General features: G+C 38.3%; 1 pseudogene; it reads left to right on the forward strand.

The window, feature by feature from the left end:
• The first annotated feature begins 1,257 nt into the window (after nt 1–1,257).
• On the forward strand, nt 1,258–2,537 carry LOC121036257 (S-adenosylmethionine decarboxylase proenzyme-like; annotated as a pseudogene).
• Nucleotides 2,538–20,083: the final 17,546 nt, after the last annotated feature.

A 20,083-nucleotide genomic window follows, 5' to 3' on the forward strand; every position in this document is an offset into this window, starting at 1 on the left:
TGCAAATGACCTATCAGACAAAGGGCTAGTATCCAAAATCTATAAAGAGCTCACCAAACTCCACACCCGAAAAACGAATAACCCAGTGAAGAAATGGGCAGAAAACATGAATAGACACTTCTCTAAAGAAGACATCCAGATGGCCAACAGGCACATGAAAAGATGTTCAACGTCGCTCCTTATCAGGGAAATACAAATCAAAACCACACTCAGATAGCATCTCACGCCAGTCAGAGTGGCCAAAATGAACAAATCAGGAGACTATAGATGCTGGAGAGGATGTGGAGAAACGGGAACCCTCTTGCACTGTTGGTGGGAATGCAAATTGGTGCAGCCACTCTGGAAAACAGTGTGGAGGTTCCTCAGAAAATTAAAAATAGACCTACCCTATGACCCAGCGATAGCACTGCTAGGAATTTACCCAAGGGATACAGGAGTACTGATGCATAGGGGCACTTGTACCCCAATGTTTATAGCAGCACTCTCAACAATAGCCAAATGATGGAAAGAGCCTAAATGTCCATCAACTGATGAATGGATAAAGAAATTGTGGTTTATATACACAATGGAGTACTATGTGGCAATGAGAAAGAACGAAATATGGCCCTTTGTAGCAACGTGGATGGAACTGGAGAGTGTGATGCTAAGTGAAATAAATAAGCCATACAGAGAAAGACAGATACCGTATGTTTTCTCTCTTACGTGGATCCTGAGAAACTTAACAGAAACCCATGGGGGAGGGGAAGGAAAAAAAAAAAAAGAAAGAGGTTAGAGTGGGAGAGAGCCAAAGCATAAGAGACTCTTAAAAACTGAGAACAAACTGATAGTTGATGGAGGGTGGAAGGGAGGGGAAAGTGGGTGATGGGCATTGAGGAGGGCACCTTTTGGGATGAGCACTGGGTGTTGTATGGAAACCAATTTGACAATAAATTTCATATATTGAAAAAAATTTAAAAAAAAAACGTTAAAAAAAATTTTTTTTAAATAACTAAACATTAAAAAGAAAAAGAAAAAAAAAAAAAAGAAGGAATTAACTATCAACTTCCACAGTATGGCCAGCGATATTAGCTAGCTCTCACTCTACTTTAACAGAAAAGTAGCCTACCAGAGACCGAACTGTATCTGCCTCTATGTCCAGCAGATTCACCTTCAACTTTTGTTCACAAAAAGCAAGCAAACAAACAAAAAAAGCTGGGAAGTGTTTATTAATCCTTTTTTTAAATTTAATATAAAATTATAGGAACCTGAACTTTAGTAACACAGCTGGAATGGTCTGCAGCAGCAGGGGCAGCAGTGGGAGAAGAGATTTAATTTGGTTGATTTTTCTGTGGCTGTTGGTTGTTCGCAGTCTCATGGTGATGGAAGCTGCACCTTTCTTCGAGGGGACCAAGAAGCTGCGGGAGGTTTGGTTCTCCAGGCAACAGCCCGACGCAAACCAAGAATCTGAGGATCTTTACACCATCCCAAGATCCGAGGGGGACACACTTTTTTTTTTTTAATTTTTAATGTGTATTCATTCTTTGAGAGAGATAGAGACAGAGCATGAGCAGGAAGACGCACAGAGAGGGAGACACCGAATATGAAGCAGGTTCCAAGCTCTGAGCTGTCAGCACAGAGCCCGATGTGGGACTCAAATCCACGAACCATGAGATCATGACCTGAGCTGAAGTCTGAGGCTCAACCGACTGGGCCAACCAGGCACCCCGAGTGGGACATACTTTTGAAAGATGTGCAGTGCTCACAGCTTGTTTGTCTCCAAAAGACGTTTCATTTTGAAGGCATGGTACCATCCCCTTGCTAGGGATTACAGTTGAGTTTCACTCAATTCAAAGCTTCTTTTATTCTTGTAAGAATTTCATGAAACCTTCTTACCAAGGGTACCCACACCGGAATTTCAAGGAAGAAATAAAGTTTCTTAATGCAATTCTCCCAAACAGAGCAGCATATTATATTGTATGGGACACATGCATTCTGCCTGTTGGTACGTGTATACTTTGTATTTCCCAGAGACTCAGGTAATCAGTCAGCCAGATCAAACCCTGGAAATTCAAGTGTGAGCTTTACCCAGCAGTTATGGACCAGTTCTATATGAAAGAATGTGCGACTGCAAAGGATGTCACTCTTGAGAGTAGAATTCGTGACCTGACCCCGGGTTCTGTCATTGATGCCACACTGTTCAATCCTTGTGGGTATTCAATGAATGGAATGAAATTGAATGGAACTCATTGGACTGTTCACATCACTCCACATCCAGAATTTTCTTATGTTAGCTTTGAAACGAACTTAAGTCAGACCTCCTATGATGACGTGACCTGGAAAGTTGCAGAAGTCTTCTAGCCAGGAAAAGCTGTGTCCACGCTGTTTGTAAATAAGAGTTCCAAATGTTGCACAGTGCTTTCTTTGCCCCAGAAGATTGAAGGTTTTAAACGTCTTGATTACCAGAGTGCTATGTTCAATGATTATAATTTTGTTTTTACCAGTTTTGCTAAGAAGCAGCAACAACAGCAGTGTTGATTAATAAAAATGAAGAAAAAACGTAAAAAGAGAACACACAGAGAAGAAGGTGATGGCTGCTTTTTAGATATCAATACCGGGGGCCATACGTTCCATTACCATCACCTTATAGCTGCAGAAAACCCTAGACGTAATGATAGTGTAATCATTTTGAATTGTATGCACTATTATAGCAAAGAGTTAGATATCTTGCATGAATGCTCTCTTCTGTGTTTAGGTATCCTATGCCACTCTTGATGTGAAATTGAAGTGCATGTATAAAAAACCTTTTACTATATGTAACTTCACAACACTTGTGAAAACAACTTAATTTGGTTTACGCACAATGTAATATTTCTCTAGGTATCATCCAAAATTCCCACCAGACAGGGCTTTCATCTTCATTAGGTGTTGGCCTCAGCCTAATCATCTGGGACTATTCTATTAAATTGCTGCCAGGATTTTGTATCCAGTTACCTCCGCTTTCTAGAACATATTCTCTACTAATATTACTGAAACCAATTTCTACTTCATACAGATGTTTCTTGCAGCAACAATTAAAGTTTATCTTCCACGAGTCGAGTCCTCTTAAAATGACTGCAGTTATCCATTTTATTACTATTTTAACATTATTGCTTCCTGTACCTGTACTTCCTTTAATTGATTTTGTTCCTTGCCATCATGTCTTGCCTCCTGACACCCCCTCAATAAAGCAATGCACTATTAAAAACCAAAAAAAAAAAAAAAAAAAAAAAAGGAATTAACCATCAACAGAAGTCTCATCATTAATGGTAGTGGCATTTTGATATATTTTTTTCAAAGCTACATCTATAGCTCTAGTATACCTTTGTATTGGACTTTAATCACAACATTGTGTAGTGAAAATTGTCCATGTGAATAATAATCACTCATAAATAAATTTTAAAGGAAATGTAACTTTTCATTTTGTTCATGAGTTTATCATAACGTAATTTGCTATTCCCTCATAGCTACATTTTAAAATGTTTTGTCCCTTATCACTGTTATAAGTAATGCTACAATGAGAATTCTTTACAGAAATCTTTACCCCCATCCCTTGTTATTTCCTTGGAATTTTATCTTTAAAGTAAAATATTTGAATCAAAAGATGTAAAAATTTTAAATTTCACAATTCATGTGCTAAATTGCTTTACAAAAAATGTATCTGTTAGCAATGTATAAGGGTCCCCTCTCACCAATGACCTTACAAAATATAATATTAACATTAAAAAAATTTTTTTCTTATGTTTTATATTTGAGAGAGAGACATAGAGCAGGGAGCGGTGGGGCAGAGAGACAGAGACAGAATCCGAAGCAGCCTCCAGGCTCTGAGCTGTCAGCACAGAGCCCGATGCAGGACTCGAACTCACAAACCGTGAGATCGTGACCTGAGCAGAAGTCAGACACTTAACCGACTGAGGCATCCAGCCTCCCCTATAATATTAACATTTTTTAAAAATTTCAACATTATACACAGAAATTCCATCTTGTTTTACTTGGTTTTCCTTTCATTATTAACAAGGTGGATGCTTTGAAATTTTATTTGGCTGTTTTTGCTTTTTCTTTCATGAATTACCCTGCTTTGGTCCTTTGATGATTTTTGCAATCCTGATATAATGGTTACATTTTAGAATTTTGTCACAAATCAAAACGTGTTCCCTATCAAAGATACTTATATACGGTACCAGTTTTGTTTTTGTAAATTTTGTAGTGTATAACCTGTCTTAGATATCGAGTCAACTTTTAGGTTTTCTGTGGATATTGTCCTCATCTGCACATGGTTATGCATGTTGCCAAAATTTTAAAAATAAATCATAAACACAAGAGATGCATAAAGAAAAGAAACATGTAGCAAGAATTATAATAGTTCTATTCTTAGCACGGAGGAAATAATTGGAAGACAAGTGCAAAGAATGCAAAGAAGTGCGTATCCAGTATGACACCTGCTGAGAGGCAGTCACTCCGTAAATACTTGGTGAGTGGATGAGTCAAGGAATTATGAGCAAGCAGAGGACTGCAGACACAGCTGGTGGTGAGATCCCCTCCTCCTTTCAGTCTTTCCCTGATTTGATAAGTAAGTGAGGCAGACCAGGCATTCTCTCTTTATTTTAGTTTTTCTGTGTTACAGAAAATAATCTTATCTACAACATTCCTTCAGGGCGGTGTTGTTTTTATTATCTCCTGCTGTCAAAAATGGTCTAAACTTTTCAAAATACAGTTGGACAGATAATTCTTATCAAGTTATCACACATAGTGGAAAGGTTACTGATTCACATTCAAGTCAGAGACAGTGGCAGAAGTTAGTGTTTCTTTAAATAGCAGGTACTATGCTTGTTTCTATGGTAATAGAAACAACCTTTAATATGTTTTAAAGTTACTCTCTTTTGGGCCAGAATTCTCTGTTTTTCAAAAATGTTAAATGTAAAAATAATATCAGAATCATATTAAAGATAATTTGGGGGGGAAGGAAACAAAATTGTTGCAGGGCAACAGCTGTTTGTTGCTAATTTACATTCCATTTTCTTAACTGTTAATGGATACATATTTGTTAGAGGTCATTGTGGACAGTTCAAACTAGGTATGAGAGTTAATAAATTTTCAGTGACTTTGAACTGTATGTGTAAAAAATAAGTATAGAAAAATTATAAGGTTAGGGGTAATTTCAGTTGCCTTTTCTGGTTGTCAAAATTCATTATTATGAACATTTTGGTGACTCTGCAAGGTTACAAACCACAGAATTTACCTTTGGCCTTTATATCTTGTTCATGTACCTTACTTTGGTGGAGTCCCCTTTTCTGTATGTGAGACTCCTGCCTACAGGAGAAAGAACATAATCCAGGTAGACCTGTAAGAACAGTCCTTGCACTTAGGAACAGTGACAACTCCAGAACTTTTCAGGGGATTGATAAGGGATTGATGTTACGAGAAAAGGAGTCATAATATTTTGTGGCATGAATATTTGGTATAAAGGAACAGTAAATCCAGAGCCCCCATCTTTATTAAGATGTGGATACTGTCTAAGAATGAAAAGACAGTAGCTTCTTCATAACACTTGAACCTTCGCTTCCAACCAAGCCTAAATCAAGAACTACCACGTGTATTTTCTTATTAAATGAGCCAGTACAGTTGCTTTTTAGTTTAAGCTGATTTGGGTAGGTGTTCTTTTTCTTGGTAGACACTGGGTATACAGCTTCCATCTTTAAGTGAAAAGAACAAAAATAAATACTTGTCACACAGTGTAGATTAGTATCGATGGTTGGTAGCCCATCCAGAAACCCAGCCAAGTAAAGCAACTTGTGTAAAGGCATTGAGGTAAGAGAGATACTAGGATCCATTAAGAAAACTGACATTAGACATGGAATTTTCTGGTCTGGCATCTAAGGAGCTTAGAAGTCTCCACTCTGTTCTAAAAACAAGTAAAAAGCAGAACAAACTACAAATCCACAACTCTTAGATCCATCAGAGAAGTGAGGTCACAGAGCAAAATCACTGCCCTCAAAGAGATAGACAGAAAGGCACAGAGAATCGCAAGGTACTGGAGGAGAAACCCAAATGGTAATTGACAAGTTGTTAGAGCCTCAGTGTGCACAAGTCTGGGATTTTAAAACTCTAGGAGCCTAGGATGGGGCGACCTCACACTAAACATATTCTTACAATATGATCCAGCGGTCACACTCCTTTGGTACTTACCTAAATGAGTTGAAAACATGTTTACAAAGAAACTTGCACTTGGATATTAATAGCACCTTTCATCATAATCGCCACAAACTGACAACAGCCAAAATGTCTGTCCTTCGTTAAGTGAATGGACAAATAACAATGATACACCCATAAAGTGGAATGTCATTCAGTGCCAAAAAAGAAACACGCTATTGAGCCATGAAAAGACACGGAACCATCTCAAATGCATATTTTTAAGTGAAAAGAGCCAATCGGAAAACGCTTTAACTGTATGACATTCTAGAAAGGCAAAACAATGGAGACAGTAAAAAGATCAGTGGTCGCAGGTGATTAGGAAAGAGTGAGTGGTGATGAATAGGCAGAGCACAGAGGATTTCTTAAGTGAGACTCTTCTGTATAAAAGACAATGGTGGACACATTCTACATTTGTAAAACCCATAGACTGTGCAACACCAAGCATGACTTTTAAACTATGGACTTAGGGTGATAATGATGTGTCAGTGTAGGTTTGTTGATGGTAACAAATATACCACTCTGGTGTTGATAGCTAGGGTGGGTGACGTGCGTGTGAGGTCAGGGGGTATATGGGGACTGTCTGTGCTTTCTGCTTAGTATTACTGTGAAACTAAAACTGCTCTAAAAAATAAAGCCTATTACAAAAATTTAGTATGACCAAGAATAAGGTATATGGAAAATGACAGATTTTTTTTTTATTTTTTTTTTTTTTTTGACACAGAGAGAGAGAGCAGGGGAGGGGGAAGAAGGAAAGAAAGTGAGATTCTTGACAGGAGCCCGATCCCACAACCCTGGGATCATGACCTGAGTGGAAATCAAGACTTGGGCACTTAATCGACTGAGCCACCCAGGCACTCCTGACAGATGATTAAACACAGAAGTTATGCAGTGTCTTTGACTGTCATGATAACAAATTCAGATTTTATTCATAAAAGTCATTTGGGGGCTGATTATGCATTTATGTATTTGGGTTTTTTTTTATCTTTGAGATTCTGTGATTTCATTGAGAGTCTGACTCAATACTTATAGTGACTGAGATATTTTCAGTCTGATCCTTCTATCCATCACCACCCTTACAACCACCACTGCAACTACCCCAGCAGGAACTGGCTTAGTTTTACACACTTTTTTCTTATGTTTATCTGTGCTGATTCCTAATAATCACCATATTCTTTTCTAAACATTTACCAACTTCACTTTATTTACTTAAAAAATTTATTTTATTGATATATAATTGACATATTACATTATAAGTTTAAAATGTAGAGTGTGTTGATTTGATCCAGTTGTGTGTTGCAATCTGACCACCCCCATGTCATTGCATGACACCTCTGTCAGGTCACATAAGTATAATTTCTTTTTTGTGGTGGAAACAATTAAGATATAGTCTCTTAGCAGCTTTGAGGTTTATCATACAGTATTGTCTATTATCACTTGTATTAGACCTCTGGGTCTTATTTATCTATTAGCTGCAAGTTTATGGCATTAATGTTATTTTTTAAGTGTTTATTTTTTATTTTTTAGAGAGAGGAGAGAGAGGGCAAGCAGGGGAGGGACAGAGGGGGCTGGTCAGAGGATCCAAAGCAAGCTCCGTGCTGACAGCAGGAACTCTCAAACCATGAGATCATGACCTGAGCTGAAGCCAAGCCAAATTCGGATGCTCAACCGACTGAGCCACCCAGGCACCCTGCAGGTGTGTGCCTCTAAACAACATCTCCCTAGTTCCCCTACTCCCTAGCCTCTGGTAACCACCATCCCACATCGTTTTTATGAGTTCAGCTTTTTTAGATTCCACATGGAAGTGAGATCAGACAATATTTATCTTCTTTGACTTATCTCACTTAACATGCCTTCAGGGTATTTAAGTATTTAGGGGCCCCCCTGGGTGGCTCAGTCTGTTTGAGTGTCTGACTTTGGCTCAGGTCATGATCTCATGGTTTGTGAGTTCGAGCCCCGCATTGGGCTCTTTGCTGTCAGCCTGTCACTGCAGAGCCCGCTTCAGGTCCTCTGTCCCCCACTCTCTGCCCCTCCCCAACTTGCCCTCTCCCAAAAATAAAAATAAACACTTTAAAAAGGAGGTATTTGGGTCACCTGGGTGGCTCGGTTGAGTGGCCGACTTCAGCTCAGGTCATGATCTCACAGCTTGTGAGTTCAAGCCCCACATCGGGCGCTATGCAGACAGGTCAGATCCTGGAGCCTGCTTTGGATTCTGTGTCTCCCTCTCTCTCTGCCCGTCCCCTGCCCATGTTCTGTCTCTGTCTCTCAAAAATAAATAAACATTAAAAAAATTTTTTTAAATAAAAAAGAAGGTATTTAAGTATTTAAAGCAAGGCAGTAACATCATTTGTTTGATATGTAGAAAAACCACTCTTGATATCGTGAAAAATAGATTTGAGGACAGGGAGACTAGAAGAAATGGACCAGCCAGAGGACTATTGTTATTAATCAGGTTAAATCCATGAGAACATGGAAGAAAAAATATCAGAGAGGGGAAAGATCCAAGAAGCACTTAGGAGCTGGACGAGCCAGAGGCAGTGGTGAGGGGTTGGCTATGAGAGGCAAAGGAATGGGAGGGGATTGGAAAGAGCAGTCTGGCCCCTCACATTTTAAGGTCCCAGTGCGTGAGTCAGTGCAGGCCAACATACCATGAATGTTTAAAAGGTATAAATAAAGCTAACAACTCATTAAGTAAAGCATGTTCTATTCTAGCTTGAAAAATATAATTCTAATACTGACAGATTAACTATAATGTTCATCTGTGATTTTCATATAACAATGCTGGCAAAATATCAAAGGTAGCTAGATTGAATTATTATCGTACATATCAGTGTTCAGCAAGTTTTTTTTTATGAAAACTAAAATGTAATTGTACTCAAAATACATATAATTTTTAATATATTTTCAATAAAATGGTGAATTTAAATAAACTTGAAAGATTACTTTTTCTAATTTTAGGAGAGATTTTCCTTCCAAAGCAAACCGAATTATCTATTATGTTCAGACGCAAAATGCAAATGATAGTGAATATCATAATTTCAAATATAATTCTAGCATTTATAATCCATCTGGTTGCCAATGTAAATAATTGATATCATACTTTATGTATGTTTTCTCTAAACCTTTATATATACAAATTTAAAATCTGTACGGATTGTTAATATTGCTAAATGTAGTACAGGCTCCCTTGAGCACTTGCTACTATACTACTCATTCTGGAATACCTCTGGAAATGCAAATTGAAGCACCAAGAGAACAAGAAAATGGATGCTTGGCACTAATGAGAAGTGATAATTATTACAAGAATCCATTGTGTTCATGCTATCTGAAGAAGCATTTGTCAAGTTCGTTAATTTCTCTTTTTATTTACCTAGACATATCTACCACTAAACCTTCCTCGTTCTTCACAGCAAGTTTCCTCTCTGAAGTCAGTAGTCACATAATCCCCACACCGTCCCCATATGGAGAAGTAGCTTCCTTTTGTTTCAAGGATATATAGCAAGAGATAGGAGAAACATTTTCGTGGAACCTGAAGGGTACTAATCAAGAGAAAAGATACTAGTATTTCACCTGGTGCCAGTCTGGATGTCAGATCCTGAATGACAGAGGTGCCCATAACTTCCCTGTAGTGTTAGTGTGTGTCTGTGTGTGCATGCGTGTGCATGTGTGTATGATATCCAGAGTTGTCTAAGGTGTGTGGTTCAATGCAGGAGTTCCTCTCACCTCAGTTCAACGAGGCTCGGAGAAACATCATGGCATTTTTACCTTAAGTGTCTAGGTCATTGGTGGGCCCATAACTGAAACAGGGATTATCATAGTAAGAGGAACAGGTTTAGGGGAAAATTGTAATTCAGTTTGGGACAAGTTAATTTTTAGATAATGATGAGATATCCAAATTAAGAGATTTAGTTGAGTTAGAAATATAGTCTCAGTCTCTAAATCCAGGACTCTAGGGGCGCCTGGGTGGCTTAGTCGGTTAAGCGTCCGACTTCGGCTCAGGTCATGATCTCTCAGTTCGTGAGTTCAAGCCCCGCGTCGGGCTCTGTGCTGACAGCTCAGAACCTGGAGCCTGTTTCAGATTCTGTGTCTCCCTCTTTCTCTGAGCCTCCCCTGTTCATGCTCTCTCTCTCTCTCTCTCTCTCTCTCTCTCTCTCTCTCTCTGTCTCTGTCTCAAAAATAAATAAACGTTAAAAATTTAAAAAAAATTGTTTTTTAAATTAATAAATCCAGGACTCAATTTCCCATATGGGCGTAAGAGTTGTTCACATTGTAGTTTATAGGAGGAAAGACAGATTTTAAGGTTCTACTCTCACATTCTCCTTATTTATCCCAAAGAAGAAATCCATTTATTATCAAACACCAAATGGACTGTGTGAGCCAATGGGTGAAGTTAATTGATAGGTTAAATGCAAGCTTCACTTGAATTTCTCTCTCAGTGGCCTCTACTCTTACAGTTCGCTAACTTGGCTATCTCCACAGCCCTGGAGCCCACATTTTATCTTTCTATGCATATCTTCTCCCTCTTCCTGCCATGAAATTAGAATGTGATAATATTGAAAACCTGCTTTAGGTTGAGGAGGTAGATGAGAGAGGTGAATTTAAATGAAATAGAGAAAGTGCCAGCTCAAGCTCCAGAAGTCTCAGCTTCAAATGGTTACAAGCTTTGAGGTTTAGGGCCCCAAACTGCTTCTTTCTCCCCATTGCCACCGCTGTGTATAAATCTCTAAGAAGGGTGATATAGTGTAGGTTAAAATTTTAGTAGTCCTGGATAACCTGTCCACCTGAGATTAGTGAAAATGCCAGGATATTGGATAGTAAAAATCCTATTATGAATTGCATTACTATAAATTAAATAACAAGTTCGGGGGTGCCTGGGTGGCTCAGTGTCTGATTCTTGGTTTCGGCTCAGGTCATTATCTCACAGTTTCGTGAGTTTGAGCCCCACATTGGGCTCTGGGCTGGCAGCACAGAGCCTACTTGGGATCCTCTCTCTCTCCCCCCTCTCTGCCCCTCCCCTACGTGTACTGTCTTGGTCTCTCTTAAAATAAATAAATTTTAAAAGAATAAATAGAAAATTAATAAGTTGAAATGTAACACCTGAACATGTGTGCAATAAAAAGAAATGTTCTTTCTAGTCTGTGTCCCAGGTCCCAAATATCAATACAGGTAGGAGCATTCCTTACATATTGACCACTGCTGCACTTTTCTCACTCAAAAAAAAGCCATCAGACAGCATTGTTAATATGAGTGCATATACTTTTGGGCACATGCACACATAAGAATAAATTCCAAGTAGAAAAATTTCTAAATCAGAAAATATATCTTTTACATTTTCTGTCACCGAATTATTCTCCAAAGAGATGGAGCCAATTTATGTTCCTTTCACCAGTGTGTGAGGATGTTGGATTAATATTAATTATTTTCAGTTTTGGAAACCAGGAAGGTAAAAAAGTTATCGAATTTTTGTTTTAAATTGCATTTTGTTGGTCAACATGGTGGAGGAACAGGGGGACCCGAAGTTCCCTCATCCCTCAAACACAGCAGTATTGAGGCCAGAAGACTTGGGGTTCCAGGAATCCGGGTTACAGAGTGACAGAAACATCTCCAGGGGCCCACGGGGACAAGGTGGCAGGCCATAGGTGCCTGATTGTGAACTGGGAGAGAGAAAACGGGTGGCGTAGGCTTGGAGGGGAGGGGCCCCCTTCTGCAGAGAGACAAAAGGAAGAGAAAGAAAGGTTGTGGAATGTAGGATTGTATTTGGACAAGACAAAAACCATCAACCCGGGAACGGATACAATGGAGAAAGAACCAATTTCTAACTGCGGGGCTTTCTCCACCCTGTTTGAGCGCCTGGGGAGGAGGGGAGCCAGCCCCCCTACCCCGGGAACAGTTGGAGAGAGCAGTCCTCTCCTTCGAGTGTGCTGTGGGAGGAAGGGAAATAGCCACTGCAAGGACAAAAGACCCTGCAGCAACCCCCACCCCCCCGCCCCCCAGCCAGAGGCCCTTTGTCATCTGCCTGGCAGAGTGACAGTACCCCAGAACTGGGGCATGTGGAATGGGTTTTAAGACATTGGGTTTGAATCCCAGCAGAGTGCATGGGAGGTGCGGGAGACTGTGGAGAGGAACAGAACCAGCCCACTGGCACTTGTGTGGCACTGTGAGGACTGCCTGAACAGAGTGCTTTGGGACACCCGGTCCGTGGAAGAGAGATGGGGGTGTTGCCATTTTTCTCCCCATCACCAACAAGGTGGGGATTCAGGGAATGGACAACAGGCACACAGTGGAGGCAGCCCGCCTACACCAAACCACGCCCCTCCGTGTCTGGTAACTGCATATCTACCAGAGCAAGGTTGACACTGACGGAACCAGATGGTCCCCTCCTCCAGCCCAGCGCAACCACCGGGTCCAAGGCACCGCCAGATATTTGCCCAGCGGTTTTGCAATCTCTGATTTGATTCTTGGTCAATTCTTATTTTATGTGCATAAAATTCATTTTTTTTCTTCCTTTTATTTCTTCCCTTCTCTTGTCTGGTTATTCTGGTTGTTGGTTTGTTTAAGCAGACATTTTTAATCTATTCTTTTTACACCTCTTCTGTATCTCCCTCGTTATTTTTTTTTCCTCTCTGTCTCTGGACTAAGCTGTATAGTTTCTCTGATTCTCTGCATGGTCATTTTTTTTTCTTTCCCTTTTCCCCACCCCTGTCATTTCTCTCCTTGTATGGGATAAAGCCTCTTCCACCACCAGTCCCCACTTTTTTTAAAAAAAACAAACTTTCCAGGGTTGCTTCAACGAACAAGTCAGAGAACACGTGGTGGAGGTCCAAACCACCACAACGAGTAGGGAGATAAAGCAACCATAGTCTCAACAACAGAAAGCAGAAAACACACTCCAAAAACACTTCCTGAAGGGCCAGGCCCTGCACAGTGTTATGACCCCTTTTTGATAGATTAGTGCTCACAGGTGCAGGATTCATAAAAGTTATTAAAACACATAAGGGACAGAAAACTACCCAATATGACAAAATGGAAGAATTCTCCTCAAAAGAAATTCCAGGCAGAAATGACAGCTATAAGAATTGCTCAAAACAGATATAAACAATATGACTGAGCAAGAATTTAGAATAATAGTGATAAGATTAATAGCTGGGCTTGAAAAAAGCATAGAAGACACAGAGAACCTATTGCTGCAGAGATTAAGGAACTAAGAAATAGTCACGACGAATTAAGAAATGTTGTAAATGAGGTACAAACGATGCAGAGATAGTAAGGACAGAGCAGGCAGAGGGGAGATTAAGTGAAATAGAAGATAAACTTATGGAAAATGATGAAGCCAAGAAAAAGAGAGATAAGAAAATACTAGACCACAATGGGAGAATTAGGGAACTAAGTGATTCAATGAAATGTAATAATATCTGTATCATAGGAGTTCTGGAAGAAGAAGAGAGAGAGAAAGGGGCATGTTTCCTTTAATAAATTACAGCTGAGAACTTCCCTAATCTGGGAAAGGAAATGGACATCCAAATCCAGGAGGCACAGACAATTCCCTTCAGATTTAACAAGAATAGATCTTCTCCACAGCATATCATAGTGAAACTGACAGAATACAAAGATAAAGAATTCTGAAAGCAGCTAGGGACAAACGGGCCTTAACCTACAAGGGTAGACACATAAGGGTAGTAGCAGATCTATTCACTGAAACTTGGCAGACCAGAAGGGAGTGGCAGGAAATATCCAATGTGCTGAACAAGAAAAATATGCAGCCAAGAATCCTTTATCCAGCAAGCCTATCATTCAGAATATAAGGAGAGATCAAAGCTTTTCCAGACAAACAAAAACTGAAGGAGTTCATGACCACTAAACCAGTCCTACAAGAGATCCTAAGGGGACTCTGTGAGTAGAATGCTGCAAAGATTACAAAGAACCAGAGACACCACCACAAGCATGAAACCTACAGATAGCACAATGACACTAAATCTGTATCTTTCAATAATAACTCTGGATGTAAATGGACTGAATGCTCCCATCAAAATACATAAGGTATCAGAATGGAAAAAAAAAAAAACCCAAGATCCATCTATATGCTGTCTACAACAGACCCATTTTAGACCTGAGGACACTTTTACATTGAAAGTGAGGGGATGGAGAACCATCTATCATGCTACTGGAAGTCAAAAGAAAGCTAGAGTGCCCATACTTATATTAGACAAACTAGATTTTAAACTAAGGGCTGTAACAAGAGATGAAGAACAGCATTATATCATAATTACAGGGTCTATCAAGAAGAGCTACCAATTGTAAATGTTTATGCTGCCAACTTGAAGTACCCAAATACATAAATCAATTAATCACAAACATAAGAAATCTTATTTATAGGAATGCTATACTTGCAGAGGATTGTAATACTCCACTTACAACAATGGACAGATCATCTGGGCAAAAAATCAATAAAGTAACAATGGCCATGAATGATACACTGGACCTGATGGACTTGACAGATACATTCAGAATTTTTCATCCAAAAGCAGCAGAATACACATTCTTTTTGAGTGCACATGGAACATTCTCCAAGATAAATCACGTACTGGGTCACAAAACAGACCTCAATAAATATAAAAGAATTGAGATCATACCACGCATATTTTCTGGTCACAACGTTATGAGACTTGAAATCAACCACAAGAAAACATTTGGAAAGCCTCCAAATGCATGGAGGTTAAAGAACATCCTACTAAAGGATGAATGGGTCACCAGGCAGTTAAGGAAGAAATTTAAAAATATATGGAAGCAAATGAAAATGAAAACACGACAGTCCAAACCCTTTGGGATGCAGCAAAGTCAGTCCTAAGAGGACAATACATTGCAATCCAGGCCTAACTCAAGAAACAAGAAAAATCCCAAATGCAAAATCTAACAGCACACCTAAAGGAACTAGAAGCAGAGCAGCAAAGAAACTCCAACACCAGCAGAAGAGAAATAATAAAGATTAGAGCAGAAATAAACAATATAGAATCTAAAACAAAAAACAAAACAAAACAAAAAAAAACCACAGTAGAACAGATCAATGAATCTAAGAGCTGGTTTTTTGAAAAAATAAACAAAATTGATAACCCCCTAGCCAGACTTCTCAAAAAGAAAAGAGAGAGGACCCAAAGAGATAAAATCACAAATGAAAGAGGACAGATCACAACCAACATCACAGAAATACAATTATCAGAGAACACTATAAAAATTTATGACAACAAACAGGACAACCTGGAGGAAATGGACAATTTCCAAGACACCTACACACTACCAACCCTCAAACTAGAAGAAATAGAAAATTTGAACAGGCCCTAACCAGTGAAGAAATTGAATCAGTTTTCAGAAATCTCCCAACAAATAAGAGTCTTGGGCCAGAGGGCTTCCGAGGGGAATTCTACCAGACGTTAAAGCTGAGTTAATACCTATCCTTCTCAAGCTGTTCCAAAAAAAATAGAAATAGAAAGAAAGTTTCTGGACTCATTTTCTGAAGCCAGCATTACCTTGATTCCCAAACCAGACAGAGACCCCACCAAAAACAATTATAGGCCAATATCCCTGATGAACATGGATGTAAAAATTCCCAACAAGACACTAGCAAATAGAATTCAACAGTATCAAAAGAATTATTCACCATGATCAAGTAGGATTCATTCCTGGACTGCAGAGCTGGTTCAATATTTGCAAATCAATCAATGTGATACATCACATTAATGGAAGAAAGTATAATAACTATATGATCCTGTCAAAGATGCAGAAAAAGCATTTGACAAAATACAGTATGCTTACTTAATAAAAACCCTCAGGAAAGTCAAGATGGAAGGAACATACCTTAACATCATAAAAGCCATATATGAAAAGGTCACACCTAATATCATCCTCAATGGGGAAAAACTGAGACCTTTCCCCCTGAGATCAGGAAAACAGCAGGGATGTCAACTCTCACCACTGTTGTTTGACATAGTGTTGGACATCATAGCCTAAGCAATCAGACAAGAAAATGAAATAAAAGTCATCCATGTTGACAAAGAAGAAGTCAAACATTCACTTCTCGAAGCTGACATGATATTCTATGTGGAAAACCCAAAAGATTCCACCAAAAAGCTGCTAGAACTGATACATGAATTTATCAAAGTCTCAGGATATAAAATCAATGCACAGAAATCAGTTGTATTTCTACACCAATAATGAAGCATCAGAAAGAGAAATGAAGAAGTTAATCCCATTTACAATCACACTAACAACCATAATATGCCTAGGAATAAACCTAACCAAAGATGTAAAAGATCTGCATGCTGAGAACTATAGAAAACTTATGAAGGAAATTGAAGAAGACACAAAGAAATGGAAAAATATTCCATGCTCATGGATTAAAAGAATAAATATTGTTAAAATGTGAATATTTCCCAAAGCAATCTACACATTCAATGCAATCCCAATCAAAATTGCACTGGCATTCTTCTCAAAGCTAGAACAAACAATCTTAAAATTTGTATGGAACCACAGAAGATCCTGAATAGTCAGTTATGTTGAAAAAGAAAACCAAAGCAGGAGACATAACAATCCCAGACATTAGCCTCTACTAAAGGGCTATAATCATCAAGATAGTATGGTTCTGGGAGAACCTGAAAGCAACATGCAGAAGAATGAAACTGGACCACTTTCTTACACCATAAACAAAAATAAACTCAAAATGAATGAAAGACCTAAATGTGAGACAGGAAACCATTAAAACCCTAGAGGAGAAAACAGGCAACAATCTCTTTGACCTCATCTGCAGCAATTTCTTATTCAACACATCTCCAAAGGCAAAGTAAATAGAAGCAAAAATGAACTATTGAGACCTCATCAAGATAAAAACTTCTGCACCGCAAAGGAAACAATCAACAAAACTAAAAGGCAACTGATGGAATGGGAGAAGATATTTGCAAATCCCATATTGGTTAAAGGGTTAGTATCCCAAATCTTTAAAGAACTTACCAAATCAATACCTGAAAAACAAATAATCCAGTGAAGAAATGGGCAGAAGACATGTATAGACACTTTTCCAAAGAAGACATCCAGATAGCCAACAGACACATGAAGAGATGCTGAAGATCACTCATCACCAGGAAAATACAAATCAAAACCACAATGAGATACCACTTCACACAAGTCAGATTGGTTAAAATTAACAACTCAGGCAACAACAGATGTTGGCAAGGATGTGGAGAAATGAGAACCCTTTTGAACTCTTGGTGGGAATGCAAACTGATGCAACCACTATGGAAAACAGTGTGGAGGTTCCTCAAAAAATTAAAAATAGAACTATCCTACAACCCAACAACAGCACTACTAGGAATTTATCCAAAAGATACAGGAGTGCTGATTCGTAGGGGAACAAGTACCCCAATGTTTATAGCAGCACTTTCAGCAATAGCTAAATTATGGAAATGGCCATCAACTGATGAATGGATAAAGAATATGTGGTTTATATATACAATGGAATACTTACTTGGCAATGAAAAATAATCTTGCCATTTGCAACAACGTGGGTGGAACTGGAGGGCATTATGCTAAGTGAAATAAGTCATTCAGAGAAAGACAGATATCATATATTTTCACTCATATGTGGAAACTGAGAAACATAACAGAAGACCATGGGGGAAGGGAAGCAGAAAAAATAGTTTCAGAGAGGGAGGCAAACCATAAGAGACTTTTAAATACAGAGAAACTGAGGGTTGATGGGAGGTGAGGAGAAGGGAAATGGGTGATGGGTATTGAGGAGAGCACTTGTTGGGATGAGCACTGGGTGTTGTATGTAAGCGATGAATCATGGGAATCTACTTCCAATAGCACACTGTATGCACTGTATGTTAGCTAACTTGACAATAAATTATATATATATGTGTGTGTGTGTGTGTGTGTGTGTATGTATATATATGTGTGTGTATATATATGTATATATATATATAATAAATTGCATTTTATGATCTCAAGTGGTTTATAAATTGATAACATTTCTTATTTATATAACCTACCCATATTTTATTGGGTTATTGAGTTATTCTTTTAATGTGTAGAAAAGCTTATAGAAACATTATCCTATCATTAATTCATCATTTCCTATTTTTACTTTCTTATATTTTTTCTGCATTAACATTTAATAATTATGGTACATATAACTTCAGTAATACTTTTTTCTATAGTTTCTGGGATGTATGTCTCATGAAGAAACTCATACCTCACTCTACTCACTCGAAGGTAATGAATAAATATACTATTTTTTCTATTTCTTACAAGATTAATTTTCACATCTACTTTGAACTCTCTAAAAGCATTCTGGTAAAAACAATGATAGTGGGACCACTTTATTTGTTTCTAGTGGCTAGCAGTCATTCTAAAAACTTTTAAGAAGAAAGAAATCCAGGGGTGCCTGGGTGTCCCAGTCAGTAAAACATGCAGCTCTTGGGGCGCCTGGGTGGCTCAGTCGGTTAAGCGTCCAACTTCGGCTCAGGTCATGATCTCACAGTTTGTGAGTTTGAGCCCTGCGTCGGGCTCTGTGCTGACAGCTCGGAGCCTGGAGCCTGCTTGGGATTTTGTGTCTTCCCGTCTCTCTGCCTCTCCCATGCTCATACTCTGTCTCTTTCTCTCTCTCAATAATAAATAAATGTTAAAAGAAAAAAGCATGCAGCTCATGATTTCAGCACAGGCCATGATCTCACAGTTCATAGGTTCAAGCCCCACATTGGGCTCTGTGAAGAGCCTGCTTGGGATTCTCTGTCTCTCCTTGTCTCTCTGTTTTGTGTACTCTCTCTCTCAAAAATAAATAAACTTTTAAAAAAATCCATCTTTTTGCTATTGAAGTGAAATGCCACATTTTGCTCTTTGCTAAATTCCAATATGCATTTGCTTCTATTTCTGGTCTCTATTCTGTTACTTTGATCTGTCTACCTTTCTCACACCAAAGAAGATCAAGTGAACAATAATTATGAAATATAAAAGATGTAAGTAAAACCAATGAGGTAGAACTTATTATATAAATGCACATACCTACACACAAAAACACATAAAAAACAGCAAATATAGAAGAAAAATTTCAAATGTCTTGTAAAAATCAAACTATGCCCAACTGCACTCAGAATCAAAGACATGCAAATTAGCACTACAATGACATTCTATTTTTTGGTCTATTATGTTCACAAAAATTAAAATGTTTGATTAACACAGGTATTCCCTTACTGTTAATAGAATGTAAACTGACACTCTGGCTTTGAATTAACTACTTTATAATAACTATCAAGACTTAAACTGTGTATATCTTTCAACTCAATAATTTCCTTCAGGTATGCTGGTATACATTAATACACACACACACACACACACACACATACATACACACACATACAATGTGTAACATTTTTATTTGTAATATCAGACCAGAAATAATTAATGGCAAGAGATCTTTTAAAAAAATTTATATACATACAAGGTGATGTTATTTGCCTTTAAAAAATGAATTAGGTGTGTATTGATAAGAAAAAAATCATTAAAATGTACTGTAAATGAAAAAAATATGGAAGAGTTTCTAAGTTTCCCTGTATGTTAAATGGTACATCCCTTATATGAAAAAGTTAAAAATATATATGGTTGTATATGAATAGAACATTTCTGGAAGACTATGTAAAAGCATACTAATAAGTGGGGCTTATGATAAGTGGCAGGATGGAGTCTTTCCAACATAACTAAAGAGTTTACTTAACTATAAGATCTTTTTGTAAGTAATAGAGGACATCAACACCTCTTAAAAATGGGCACAGTAAACCAGTAAACATTTCATAGAGAAAAAATTAAATATGGTTGGCCAAGCTTATTCCAAAAT

The sequence above is a fragment of the Herpailurus yagouaroundi genome, unplaced genomic scaffold (genome assembly GCF_014898765.1).
Source record: "Herpailurus yagouaroundi ecotype Mexico unplaced genomic scaffold, PumYag 28, whole genome shotgun sequence".
Lineage (NCBI taxonomy): Eukaryota > Metazoa > Chordata > Mammalia > Carnivora > Felidae > Herpailurus > Herpailurus yagouaroundi.